The sequence below is a fragment of the Amblyomma americanum genome, chromosome 4, assembly GCF_052857255.1.
Source record: "Amblyomma americanum isolate KBUSLIRL-KWMA chromosome 4, ASM5285725v1, whole genome shotgun sequence".
Lineage (NCBI taxonomy): Eukaryota > Metazoa > Arthropoda > Arachnida > Ixodida > Ixodidae > Amblyomma > Amblyomma americanum.
In genome coordinates this window covers 139,150,546-139,162,605 of record NC_135500.1, presented here as the reverse complement: position 1 = coordinate 139,162,605, position 12,060 = coordinate 139,150,546, and the positions used below count along the sequence as shown (strand labels likewise).

Genomic DNA, 12,060 nt, shown 5'->3' with positions numbered 1-12,060 from the left:
ACTATCTTTCATTTATGTTTGCCTAGCGTTTCCTTCTGGCAGTCATGCACAGATGCACCCGTCTGCATGACTTCATGAAAGGTTTGAAATGGTAAGAAATGCAGTTGGTAATGCCGTTCGTAATGTTTCACAACGGATTACGTACAGACGCGAGCCCAGTTCTCCAGAGTCTTCAAGCGGTGTGTTAATAAGCGTGCCTTTGTCGCTTGTGTACACTGCGATAGGCGCAAGAATTGTCTCTGAAGCCCAGTGATTGCTTTGAAATGCTACTACCGACGTGCGTGTAATCGAACCTCTTCTTTATCCCTCGTCGCCCAATCGTCTTTGTTCTCCTCTTCCCTTTTTCCATTGCTCAGTAGGACCGGGCCAGACAACGATGCATCAGGCCGGCCTTTCTGTCTTTCTTTCAGAATAAGCCTTTCTTTCCGTCATTTCGTTTTTCCCACAAGGCACCGCTCGAGCACTCTAGGCTCATCTGCTCACGTTTCTAATTATTACATTTCACTACCTACTCGCTTTGTAGGGACAATGCAAACGGTGATTCTCTACAAACGCGACGCCCTGACAACATAGATTTTGATGTTGCCTCGATAATTTTTTATCATACAAACTAACAGGGCCCGAAATGGTTGAATAAAACGGTCGTCTACACTAAAGTAAATATTTTGTGAGCCAAACAAGCGAGAAGGAGACGTCCTAAATGTCAAAATCTATCGGCAGCGGCGGTATTGCTGCAAGTGCCGCACCGCCTAGCTCTGTGAGTTACCTTCGCCCGCTTTGGGGACGTTCGAAGGAACTAAATGAACTGAAACGTTTGGAGCACACTGAGCAATAAAAAGTACGCTCAGGGCTAGCCTTAAAGGTAGCAGATACGCAAAAAAACCATATGAAACCCCGTTTACTATAACGCACCATGGTGCACACGTTATAATGCTACCGCCAGTTGCTAGGAACCGTTATACACGTGCCTTTAATCCAGCCGCCCGCATTTAGACTTTCGTAGCACTCAATACGACAGCGCTTCGGGATACACGCAATGAACGGCAGTATACAGAGTAAGGAAGAATATTCTTTCCTTTTCTTTTCGGGATATACAAATCCCCAAATGCCTGTTCGCTCTCTCTCACTTCTCTGCCGTAATAATAATAATATTAATAATAATAATAATAATAATAATAATAATAATAATAATAATAATAATAATAATAATAATAATAATAATAATAATAATTGGTTTTGGGGGAAAGGAAATGGCGCAGTATCTGTCTCATATATCGTTGGACACCTGAACTGCGCCGTAAGGGAAGGGATAAAGGAGGGAGTAAAAGAAGAAAGGAAGAAAGAGGCGCCGTAGTGGAGGGCTCCGGAATGATTTCGACCACCTGGGGATCTTTAACGTGCACTGACATCGCACAGCACACGGGCGCCTTAGCGTTTTGCCTCCATAAAAACGCAGCCGCCGCGGTCGGGTTCGAACCCGGGAACTCCGGATCAGTAGCCGAGCACTCTAACCACTGAGCCACCGCGGCGGGTCTCCCGTAAAAACGGAAACAGAGAGAAACTGAAGAGTACATGGGTAGCACATAAGCGCCTTTCAAAGCAAGACCACGCCACAGTCTGCCTTCCGCGGTTTTCTGATCCGGAACGGGCGGGATCGCCGATGTCGTCTCTTGCACGATGGCTCGTTCTGACATTGAATGTTTCCCACAAGAAGACACCTAACGAAAAGAAAGAGCAAAAATCGGAGGACACTTAAGCTTCGCCTTCAAGAGTGGAACGTGACAGCGTGTTGCAGCACGGAAGGTCATCGCCAGTTCGGCGCGACGCCTTGCCCGTTAGATAAATCGCACTGCTACGTATGATGAAACGGACGCGCGGAGCGGGAAACCACGTAGAAACGCTGCCAGGCGCCTTGCCGAAACGCGCTGGACTCAAGTTGCAGTCGTAGTTCGTGGGCACATCGTTCTCGACAAACCCGATGCCACGAACGCCAGCATAGCTTCCGCGCCGAACGAACGGGCAGCAAGCCGCAAGCTTCGTAGTAAACGCGCTTTTGGATGTGCGTTGCATTGTTCACCGCTCACCGCGTGATTCCTGCGTGCCCGCACGGCCCCACTGCGCCCGAACTAGACGAGCGGGAGGCGCTGCCATCGCGCGCTATCTGTTGGGACAGTGGCGTACATTGCAAGCAGGAGGAGAGATTTTTTGCTCACGGCCGACGCCGACGACACCGGATTTTCTGCGACACGGGGCCCTTAACGCTGTCGCGTTAAAGCAGAAGAGATACCCAGGGGAGCGTCTGAATGCACCCCGGGGCGAAAAAAAAAGCAAACACGATACACTGCTTCGGAGCGCAAAGCCTTAGCAAGGTTGAGCAAGCGGGCGAGCAGTCACGCTGCCGGGTCCTCCGGCTATGAGGCTGCATATGAAAAGAGCCTTTGTTCTGGTAATGCATGCAAGCCATACTGCGACCAAGAAGCGCGTTAGATGCAGAGAAAGCAGGAACGGCGGCTAAGAATAGCAAACATTGTGATTTACGATTTGTTGATTGTGGTCATTAGTATGGTGCGAAAAAAGTTTTACCGATTCGACTCGACTGCCGTCGCATCCCATAATAGTGCTAGCGTCTCGTGACATTCATACGAGTAGTCGGTACTAGACGCCTTTAGTGTTCATGCGACTAAAGCTACAGCCTTCGAGCGCAGTGTTAGAACGCAGTTTGAATACAACGCTCACATACCTCGCAGCAGCGCATATGAACTCCTGGCGGCTGAATTCGCAGCGAAGCAAGGAGAACGCTGTGCAAACAGAAATTGCTCGTGAGTAGCGAATGGCTCTGAAGGGCGGCTCACGAAAGAAAATTTCTGTGCACTGGAAAGCTTTTTCAAAAGGTATTCTGAAAACTTCACGCATTAATATCTGACAACACTGAACCCATTCTACAATGCAAACTCCAGCGAAGTTAATGATGAAAACGCCATTGCAAACACCAATGTTGTTTACGTTGACAAGCAGTCTTGATGAAAAGACTTCGGCCCCACGGTCTGCTTCGAGTCGCATAGTAGAGCACTTGCGGCTTCACTGAAGTCCAAAGGGCCTTGAACGGCTCGGACAAGAGGTCTCTTCGCCGCACATAAATTTAGTGCTTGACGACTGTCTTGAACGCTCCACTACATAGCTAAAAGCAAACACAGTGGCCTGAATACTTTTGACGGGGGGTGTACGTAGTTGTATTGTGGTTGCTAGGCCCAGACGCGAAGAGAAAAGATCGCCCGGCTTTCAGTATGCCCAGAACCCAACTGCGGTGCCGTCGTGCAACGTGCATACTGCACGGCCACATTGTTTTATTCGTCTTTTATTCGCTAATATTAATAATTGTTTTTTTTTGGGTGGAAAGGAAATGGACCAGTATCTGCCTCATATATCGTTGGACACCTGAACCGCGCCGTAAGGGAAGGGATAAAGGAGGGAGTGAAAGAAGAAAGGAAGATAGAGGTGCCGTAGTGGAGGGCTCCGAAATAATTTCGACCACCTGGGGATCTTTAACGTGCACTGACATCGCACAGCACACGGGCGCCTTAGCGTTTTTCCTCCATAAAAACGCCGCCGCCGCGGTAGGGTTCGAACCCGGGTGCTCCGGATCAGTAGTCGAGCGCCCTAACCACTGAGCCACCGCGGCCGGTCGGGTTCGAAACCGGGAACTCCGGATCAGGAGCGGAGCGCCCCAACCACTGTGCCATCGTGGCAAAGCAAACTCCTTTTTGGAACTAGAACATTACGCTTCTGGAAAGAACTGAATTTTCTTTTTATTTTTTTGTAGCAAGCTGCCTTGGCGCACCTCTTCTCTGGAGCAAAAAATTATTGCATGATCAACACCAGCATGATCAACAACAACGTTATCAATAACATCATGCAAGTTGCGTGTGTTGGTAATCGGTTTTCCTGCTGCGAAAAAAGAAGAGAAGCCGACGGTGGGTTAACCATGTACACTGACAAACAATCCTAGTAGTGGAGAGGACACAGACTACAGAACTGGTGCAAAAAACGCAACGTGCAGTTCCTTAGCCAAGGAAAAACAACCAGCTCAGCTTCATGCGTTGCAGAGGATACTTAACGTGCACAAAGTTCGGCGTCCTCAGGTCGGTCGTAGCAAGAAAAAAAAACACTATTTGCTTCTCATTGTTACAGAAACCACACGGAAGAGATTTCTTAAGCCAGGAAATTGAGCAAATGCATCATATCGCGGAAGGCCGGATAGTATGGGGATGAAAACTTTTCAGGCGTGTCGGTTTTCTGCGTTCCCCCAGTTACCGAAGACGACGAAAGGAATCCATTCGTTTGCTGTATGTGATTCGCTAACAACGCCAAAAACTTTACGACCTCTCCAAACAGCTCCCATTAGTGACACCCTTTTACTGCTTATTGTTTTTTTTCCCCCGACCGAAGCTTTGGCTTCGCTCCTTCCACAACGCGCCAGAGGCGAAAAAAAAAAATTCAATGCCCTCTTTACACCAGTCGTATCGGTCCCGAAAGAATAAGGCTATCACTCATTTCCGCCCTTGTAAAAACGTCACGGGCATAGCGTAGCCTCACCAACCACGCGCGTTCATTGAACACAACATCTTCTCCGGCGGAAACGCTCGGAGAAAAGAAATTAAATAACCGGTAAACGAAATGGCGACGACCCAGAAGACGTGTCCCGTAAAGAAGGAGCGGAGATCGTCTGCAGGCGTCCACTGCGACGGACGGCAACAGAACGCCGTTTGTCATTTCACGTTGCGAGCGATGATCGATGTCTGAAAGAGGGTTTTGACAGCGCGATTTGAGCAATAGGTTTCGGCCCGCTCACGACAACTTGAGCACCTTTGATGGGGGCCCCGCCGGCCGCGCGGAGCGCGCTCTCCTTATTGAATTTCAACTCTCCCCTTGTCTCTCTTCCTTCTCCCCCGTTCTTTGTCCTCCGATCTCGTCTTGTTCCTGTTTCTAAGGTACACGGGGCACAAAACGACGTAGTACATGATATATTGGCGCGCCTAACGTGTTCGTTTTCGACGCTCAGCTGAGCAAACGTGCCTTCCGCACTTTTGTGTTGTCTTGATCTTTGCGCTTGTTTTCAGATGTCCAGAGGGCCGAGTTTACGTGAACGAGTGACAGGAAGCGCACTGTATTCAAGGAAGGAGTACTTGCTGAGATTGCTGGTTCGACTTCTGCCCAGTGTATTTGTGGGTAAAGAGAGCACGAGACGGACTACAGGTCAACAAATGCTATGCGCACTTGAGAAAAATTTAAGCGAAAGCAGCACTGAACACAATAAAGTGCAACGCGCTGGCTTTGAACTCAAGTCACTACAGTGAGTAGCCTTTCTCCTTAATCAACACCAGAATTGTTGATAATTCTGCTGAACGACATTGGGATAGGCCTTCGACTATGTATGTTGCCCTAGGCGCCCGTACAATTTATTAGGCAGCCGCTCTCGATCGGTCTGAAGTGTCGGAATAATTGCCCGCGCTATGGACAGCGACAGCACCGCCCGTTGGCTTTCGTGGCCACTAAATAGCTGCCGCATTTTAAGTCACTTGATCTGTTCGAACAATTATGCTCTACACCGTGGTCCGTTCATCGCCTACATTACCATGACGTCTTCTGTTCTGTTTTGTCTCTATTTCTGCCTCGTCTTTCTGCTTTCCATTTCTCGTCCAGGCGTTGTAGAGATAGCAAGCGACGCGAACCTGTGGTTATCTTGCCAGACTTGCTTTTTTCACTCCATTTTCCATGCTCCCCATTCTGTGCTTTTTTCTTCTCGTAATCGCTGACAGAGCCGGGTACCCGTTTATCGGCTATCACTGAGAACAGACACGTAAAAGGCATTTATTACGTACGTAAATACGAGGAATGTGGCGGAAAGTCTTCGATCAAGTTTATTGTCTTAGAAACTCCTCTGGATCAACGTGAATTTTATTCTGTTCTTTGTTACTAAGCGCCCATTGGGGAGGCAAGGAGCAGGGGGGGGGGGATGCATTCTATGGAAGGTAAGATGTCGTTAATAGAAATGATGTGTGATGTCGACGCCACATCCAGAACATCGAAGCGACTTGATTAGAGGACCTGTCATTCAATTGGATCAAGGATAGAGTTGAGGGATATGAATCCGTATGAAGGGACCGCCGCAGCTTCTTGACACCAATAGCTGTCGAAGCGGATTTTTCCCTCCTCCAGTTCGCAAGTCTAACCGCCTAAATGGGAACCCACGCTACGTAGTTTTGCCGTTTTTTTTTTTTTTGCGGACACTGACCTCCTTCTCGAAATGATGTTTCGCATTCCTCAAAGCAGAAATGCTGGACAATTGTTTTCTGGCCAACTTGGTTTTCTTCTTTAGCGCCAGTTAAATTCAAGAACAGCGAGCAACAAAAACATGTCACAACTGTCAGGAAATCGCACCCGGGCAAGAAACACATGTTTTGCCGTCATTTGTACTGGAAAAGAAGGGGCGAAAGGAGTCGTTTTTCAATAACGAGCACCCTAACCATAACTCCGCTCGCAATGAGCTATGATTGTGAAACGCAGGTGACCTTTCTACAGCGCGCGCTATCCAGTGTGATACTCGCAAACACGAAGACGGGAAATCAGAGCCTGTTCTTTCCTAAAGAGCGATTTGTCCAGGAACTAAGACAACCGCTTTCTTTACTTCCGCATCCCCAAATTTCAGTATTTCGTCACCCTCAAGCTTTCAACAGGAAGACGTGCCGCAACCACGCTCATTTTGACATGATTAAGCAATGCTTGCCGTCGAAACGTTCATTTTCCTTGACGGATACGACGTCGACCCCAGAGACACTTGCTTCGCGAGCGGCTGAGCAGATTTCGAAATTTTTTCTTCAGTCACTGAGCGAAACAAATTGCGACTCCACCCACTCCTGGTCTGTGAGAAATAGTTTTCCTGGTAACTTACGCAAGAACCTGGAAGTGAACAATGAACCGTGAACAGCAGTATGGTTTAGAACAAGGGTGACGGGCAATGTTGGGCAAGGCCAGAAAACGTCGTGGAGGTCTGGTGGAAGATTGGCGCAGCTCTTTCACATAGAAGGAGCATGATGATGATGAAGGAAAGGTGGTAGGAAGAGGAAGTGTGATGAGACAAGGCGAGAGAAAACCCAGTTGAAAAAGAGGATAGAATCAAGCCCAAAATACGACAAAAAGCTTTGTCGTTCTATCGCAACGGCAGATTTTTCTGTAGTGTTGTAGTATTTTTCTGCAGTATAGTAGCACTTTTTTTGCAGTTTTGTCGCTGCGATGAAGGAAAGCGCAATTCTACAGAAAATTTTGCTGTTATTACAGGGTCATGTCCCCAAATACGATAAAAATTTGTTGAAACTGCACAAAAGTTCCTTTTGTGTTTATCAATACGGAAGGAGGAAGTGTGATGTTTGTTGGATGTGAGAGCGATTCCAGTACGTATGGCTTGAGTGAGGATAAATTCTAAATGGTCGGGTTTAACGTCCAGAAGAGACACGCTGGCGACGAGGGACGCCGTAGTAGAGGACTGCAGAATAATTTGGACCTCCTTGGGTTCTCTAGCATAGGCCGATATCGCAAAGCAGAGGAGCATTTTTGCAGGCCTCCACAGAAATGCAGCCGGGTGGCCGGGGTGGAACCCGAGACCTTGGGATCAGTAGAGGAACGCCAGAGCCACAGAGCCTTCGCGACGGCTTTGTGAAAGGATAACTACCACGGACCCGAAAACGAAGTCTGCCAGTTCAGTTCATAACATCACACGGGATAGCGTGCCGAGTAGAGTATGACCGGCTTACAGGATGCCAACCGTAGAGAAGAGCTGCTGTTTTCTACTGTGCTAGCTGGACGCATTGAAGTGTGCTATCCATACAATGCACCGCATATGGTCATATATGTTTCGTGGTGGAAAGTAAAAGCCTCCAAGCTTTACAAGCGGTTACCTTAATTCCCAAATTGCTCACGGCCAGTGTCAAACACTTTTCAACCAAGCTCTTAGGCAAGTCCGCTCATATGCTCAAGCATCTCTCTCTAATTAAACTACGAAAAGCATGACTAGCTGGTGCAGCCACGAAAACAACCTCTGGGGTCTCATACCCAAAGACTGCGCTCTACGCACTGAGCCATCACCCGCTGGAAGAGCTCGCGCGCCCACTAAAGACTGAGTCATTGTAAAATAGCGCAAAAAACGAGGAACTGGAGAAATAAAGACCAACGACAAGCGCTGCTCCTGTGTCTTCCTTCTCTAGCACCTCGTCTTCTTTGGCGCTGTTTTACAATGAACCTATACCAACCAGCCCAACTCAACGTTTTGCTAAGACACAAAAGATTGAAGTTTGAGTTGAAAACAGAAAAAAACGTGATTACACTTCGCAGTCATAAAAGGCGGCAGTTTTGGCGTTGGGAGTATGGTGTAGGTGAGGACGAACAAATGCGCCTTGCCTCCTTGAGACATTTGGTACCTACTTCTACAAGTGGATGCCGGGTATATTGCGCTGTCGGCTACGGCGGAAATTAGAGAGCAAACGCTGGGTGGTAATGTCCCAAGGGAAATGCGATATGCAGAGCTAACAATCCATTGGCTGTTGGGGTGAAAGAAGAGATTCCAAAGGAAGGAAAGGTAATAAAATGTTTGAGAGATTCAGTGAGGGGAGTTAACGTTAGTAGTTTCTGGCGCAGCACAGCTGTATTTACATATCATTTGCAGAAGCCGTCGCCGCCTAGTGGAATTAATAGGACTGCTCCGAATGATAATGACCGAACTAACGGTGCTTTATTTTCTTGCTATAGCAATAACGATGGTGCACTTTTGATATTTTTCGGTCGTCAAGCATATCTCGCGTCATCACTTTTAGTAGACAGTTTGAAATATGTATGCCTTCGAATCTATTTCCAGCATTGTCGGTTTTCACCTACGGCTGTCGCGATTGCAGTTCTAAAAAAAAAAGGCAAAGGCCATCACCAGGGGCCTGAGCCTGTTTGCCCGAGAAAGGAACGGCGACTGACGTGAACAAATAGAGGCGCTTCGTTTCCGGACAATAGAAAGAACCTCCTCATACGAGAACGTGATTGAAATGCCCTCATTCTTGTCGGCACCTCAGTCTCAGTTTTGTTCGCTTATTATTATTTCGTTCTCTTCCCCATCAGCCTTTGCGCTTTGGTCAATATCAGTGTGGTTCTGAAAGTTGACCGATAGCTCATCATCAGGCGCACCCAACCACCCACCCGTTATTCTCGCGAGTTTTGCTGGAACTACTTCACCACGACTACGTCCCACGTTCCGCCTTCACCGTAGAAACGTACATCTCGGGTTGCCTTTTATTCGGCGAAGACGACGCATTCGATCAAATTCAATTATGGCAGCAGCGGAAATACGTACCTCGCACATACGCCCTCTGGGAGCGAAAAATGAGGGTAAAAGGTAAAACTTGTCAGGGCTCCCCAAAACCTGCCAACTCTGTAAATATACTCCCCAAAAGAACATCTCGTATCGACCTACACCGTACGACGAAACATACCAGCCCCACTGACAAAGAGCGCCTAAAACACGCTTCCCAGAAATAAGCAAAAAGAATTACTTCGTACACCGTTATCTGCGTTTATTAACTTTGCATCCCACTTTCCTGGAAGCCCAGGTTCGAACGCGCCGAATGCACAATGAAAGCAGGAATCTCCAGCTACGATGCGCTGCAATTCACAAACGAAAAGCACACATCAGAGGTGAATAATTCGTACCTCCACGAAACGCGGATCGAAACCGCTCATCAGAACAGTCGCCTACGGAGAAAATTGTTTTTAGCGCTTACGTTCAAGTGACAACAATAGCGGCAGCAGTGCTAACACGTGAGGTATGTTCAATAGCCGACACACATTAGAGGGAAGTAAGTGCAGAAACAGAAAACGAAGGCTGTCGTCTTGACGTTAGTACTGACAAAGAGTGAACGATGCGTGTGTGACTGAGTACCACGGCCGACGTTCAATCATTGTTCAGAGCACGGGCTGGGCCCTGCATTGACCTGGATGCCACTCTGACAAAAAAGAAAAGTAGGTCGTATGCTTGGAGCAATGGTCAGTGCAGCGAAATCGGCTTGAATGGTACCGTAGTCTCGCTTGTAGATTTAGCCGTTAGTACTACTGCTGCTGCTGCCGCCGATCGGTTTTCAGAAGCCGTTGAACAGTGCTGCTAAAGCAACCAGCGCAGTCTCCGCTGACCGAAGCGTTTTGAGAAAGCGCGCACCTGGCCACACCGGAGTGAAAGCGCACGGAAGTAGCTCTTGGAGAGAGAGAGAGAGAGTGAGGGAGACAGCACGGATTTGCCGGCTTCGATCCGGACTCTTCAGAAGCGGGAGCAGGCGCTCGAGCGCAGCGCAAAGCTCTTCGGTTCTTCCCTACAAAGCGAGCGCAGTCGCTCGAACCGCCCGCGCTTTAGTCTCTGCGCTCGCTTCGTGTATAGGGGATGGGGGACTGCAGATCCACTCTCAAAGCGCTGGTATATATTCGCGCGCGCCATGCGCTCTCTTGTTCGACTTTGTATGTGTGTCTTTGTGTGCGCGCTCGCTATAAATAAGTGGAGAGACTGCATACTGTGGCTGCTCGTTTTCTCAGTGTCTGTGCGGATAACGCTTATAGCGCTACTGCATGTTGCCGCTTTGCGTGCCAGCACCAAGCGTTCGGCGGCCGGCACGCAATAGACTCACATAGCGCAAATCAGAGGAAGTGTGCGCTCGCTGAGCTGTCCTTGTGAGACGACTTGAAGAGAGAAAGTGCCCAAGGAAGATTGACTCGCAGAGCGTCGGACGACAATGACCAAGAATGAAAGTGTTTAAGGAAAAGGACAAGGATGTATCGCCGCTGAGCATGCAGTGAGCGCTGCCACGCGCGCGCCACAGGTTCTGATCCTTTGTACTGAGAATGCGGCTAATATAGCATGTGATTTTGTCGAGAATAAACAGGTCAGCGGGTATGCTAAAGACTATATACAAGGGCCCGGATTTCGGTGTTTTTCGCAGTGCCTTTGACAATCCCAAGACCTGAAGGGCCGAGTTTGCGCCAACTTAGAAAGGCTTGGGACACTAAGAACGCCACAGGTTAGGTTACAAGCAAACGCGGTAGTTCACGCGTTTTTGGCTGAAGCTGCACCGATGGCCAGTACAGCCAGCAGGCATTTCCCGTTCCTTACTGCCCAACGAACACACAAATGAGTGCCACTGGTGCGAGTAGAATCTATTCGACAGTCTTCTCTTGGATATTCTTTCCTTTGGAACTGAGTGTTTCGATAACATACCGCTTCCTTCGCCCTCCAAACCGCATTACCCCCCCCCCCCCCCCCCTTCATTTTTCCTTGCGCTTGTTCACGGTTTTCGCTATCGTATCGTCTCTTTTATGGTTCTTATAAGCTCCTCCAACACTTCTCTGTGCAGCTTTAACTGTGCCAGATACCTTCCGTGAAGCGGAAGAAACCTCTACGAAGCTGGGGGATGCTATTCACGCGACAGTGCTGTAAGGTCCCAGACGGCTTCGAGGACTACCATATGAGCTAGCAGTAGACCTCACGGAAATAGCGGATCAACACTTGAATGTTAAAACACACGCTGGCTACTTACTGTCGACAGCTCAGGCGTTGCCTTGTTGGAGTGAACTCCAGCCAACTTCTATCCTGCCCGTAGATATTTGTTTTCTACAGAGATGAGTAATAGCGGCCACTGGCACGAACGCGGCAACGTGAAAACGACGGGGTGTTTGCTTCTTAATAATTTCTGAGGATTCTAAATAAAAGATGCCCGCAAGGCGATACAGCTGTTCGAAGCACTTCTCTCCTCCACCTTTTTCCGTAGAAAGGACGATTAAATAAAGCAAAGAAGCCGCTAACACCACGATATATTGATTTCACGGCGTCGACAGGGTGCTATGGGCTTTGCCCAGCACGGCCCTCTTCGTGTTAAAGCGATGGAAAGAAACGAATAGAAGAAGGAATCAGCCTGTAATAGAAAGTAAGAGAAAGAGAGAGAGAGAGTCAGATCAGAGGGAGAAAAATCAAACATTAGTGAAAAG

General features: G+C 48.4%; 1 protein-coding gene across 3 annotated transcripts in view; it reads right to left on the bottom strand.

Annotated features, from left to right (window-relative positions):
- Octalpha2R (alpha2-adrenergic-like octopamine receptor) overlaps positions 1-12,060 on the bottom strand; it is a 619,288-nt gene that overhangs the window by 256,817 nt on the left and 350,411 nt on the right. The window lies entirely within an intron of this gene.